Genomic DNA, 2445 nt, shown 5'->3' on the forward strand with positions numbered 1-2445 from the left:
CACACACACACACACACACACACACTGACTCACACAGTTCAAACAGGAAGGACAAAGCCGACATTAGTTACACTTTTCAACACAAAAATATAATGTTTTTAAACTCAGTTTAAACCTGATAAGTTCTTTATTTCTGTAAAAAGCTAAAATCTGTTAAAGAAGCTAAAACTGGGCTATTACACTTAGCAAAACAGAAGCTAAAGTTATCAGATCAAAGCTTAAATTATCTAGAACAGCTCAGTTTTCTAAAACAGTTGCTAAAAGCTAAAATTAAGCCAAAATTAGCATGGCAGTTTATAAAAGCTGAAAATGAGCAAAACTGTTAAATAAAACTACAATGAAAACAACAGCTGGAACTAGTAAAACATAAGCTAAAATTAGCTTAATAAACCTAAAATTAGCATGCAGTAGCTAAAAGCTAAAGTTAGCAAAACTTAAGATAAGTTCTGAATTAAAAAGCAAAAAGCTAAAATTAAAAACATAAATAAAAGCTTGAATTTTCAAAATGTTAGATAACCTTAACATTGGCAGAAAAAAATTAAATTACTAAAAAAGTTGCTAAAATTTATAAGTAGCAGAACAAAGCTAAAGTAAGAATATTAGTTCAAAGCAAAAGTAGCTAAACTATAGATAAAGGCTAAATTTAGCAGAACAAATGCTAAACTCTGCAAAATGGTAGCTAAAGGTTTGAATGATCTTAAAGCTTAAATTAGCTAAATAAAAGCAAAAATTAACTAAAACTAAGACTTAAAATGATCAGTACAAAAGCTAAAATTAGCATAACCGTAGCTACAGGCTTAATGAAGAAAAAGAATCAGCTCAGTGCTTAAAGTAGCAAAGCCAGCTAAAGTTAGCTAAATGGGAGCTAAAATGAGCAAAACATTTAACATCACCTAAAATTTGTCATTTTATTAGCTGATATAAGCATGACAGCTAAAGGCTAAAACGGTAGCTAAACTCCTGTAGAACAAAAGCTGAAGTTTGCGAAGCAGCAGCTAAAAGCTAAAAGTAGCTTAAGAACACAATAATGAATTGAGTTTGCTAGTGCAGATTTAAAGATAATAAATATTTTTGAGGAGATTGAAGAGTTCTTCAGCAGTTTTATGGATAAACAAAGTAAAAAAGCTAAAAGTGAACACTCCTCAACCAAGCCGAACATTTTGATAAGCAAGTAATTAAAACAGAAAGTCTTCAGCTGCGGTTCGTTTCTAACAAACGAACAGAAGAAACTAAAAAAAAACAGGCAACGCTGACTCTGCAGTTTTTAAACCCCCTCAGTAACATTAAAGGTTCTGCCAACTTTTTATCCAAGTTAGATTCTAAACTGGACCCGACTGGAAACAATCGACGTGCGGCCGTTACTCACAGAGCAGAAAGCTGAGGAGAGGTCAAAGGTCAGCAGGGAAAATCCTGTCAGGAGCGTAAATATGATGCATCTGAGGTTTCAACGATTCCTGGCAGCAGTTTCTCTGATCTGAAACAAGGTTTTCTGATGAAGAAACACGTCTGCTGCTCAAACCATCAAAGAACAAATCAGATCTCATGTTTCTGATATCAAACGTCTCAAAAGTCCTGAAAAAAATAATCAGATTTTTATCCACTTGAAGCCTTGCTGATGATGAATCTATGGACTGTGAGGAAAATAAAATGCAAATGTGTTCACATTTTTTATGCATTTTAAATATTTAATAATAAATTAGCTGTTTATTAAAGAAATGTTACACTAAAACTACATAAATCATTATATTTGGTCTAATTTTAGTCACAAAATGTTGTTTTAATAGTTTTAAAGGTAAAAGCTGCAGCATGACTCATGTTTAAAGAAACTATACAAATACAGAGATGGGAGGGGACTATTTCCTGCAGAGGGAAAATGCTTCATCCCTGTTGTCTCTCCTGTCCTCCTCCAGCTCCTCCTGATGGTCTCAGCCCACTCAGAAACACAAACTGGACTTTCTTTGCTTCCAAACATGATAAAGACGACGCAGCTTCATGAAGACGTAAGACGGGAGAAATGAAAAGTTGTTTGAATTTTATTATATTCATTTAGGATGGATGGAAACAGGACATTTTATTTTGAAACATTAAAAGTATTTGAAGTGTATTCAGCGTCACGTCGATCTGAAGCTACACGTTTTTGATAATATTTGCATAAAATTAAACTTTTTCCTACTTTTACCAGAAAAAAACAACTTCTAACCCACAAATTTAGATTTTATTTTGGTGGGAAAATTATTATTTTAATTAAATGTGAGATTTAACAGATTCAGAATCTTCGTTATTATTTAATATTATATGTTTTAGAGGCAACATGTCAATTATTTATTTGTTTTCTAACATAAAAATCCCTATTAAAGAGGGCAGCTGTATATTGAAGAGGCCGCTAATTGTTTTTTACAAAATAAAAAAATAAATAAAAACGTTGCTTTTTAAACAAGCCTATTC

The 2445-nt window shown here is 32.2% G+C and overlaps 1 protein-coding gene across 2 annotated transcripts in view; it reads left to right on the forward strand.

Annotated features, from left to right (window-relative positions):
* Positions 1–1914: 1914 nt before the first annotated feature.
* The window catches only part of wt1a (WT1 transcription factor a), a 30225-nt gene continuing 29694 nt past the window's right edge, over positions 1915–2445 (forward strand). For both annotated transcript variants that reach the window (XM_014012177.1, XM_014012178.1), the window contains exon 1: positions 1915–2000. The gene's annotated coding sequence lies outside the window, so the exon portion shown is untranslated. The remainder of the gene's footprint in view (positions 2001–2445) is intronic.

The sequence above is a fragment of the Austrofundulus limnaeus genome, unplaced genomic scaffold (genome assembly GCF_001266775.1).
Source record: "Austrofundulus limnaeus strain Quisiro unplaced genomic scaffold, Austrofundulus_limnaeus-1.0 Scaffold89, whole genome shotgun sequence".
NCBI classification, from domain to species: domain Eukaryota; kingdom Metazoa; phylum Chordata; class Actinopteri; order Cyprinodontiformes; family Rivulidae; genus Austrofundulus; species Austrofundulus limnaeus.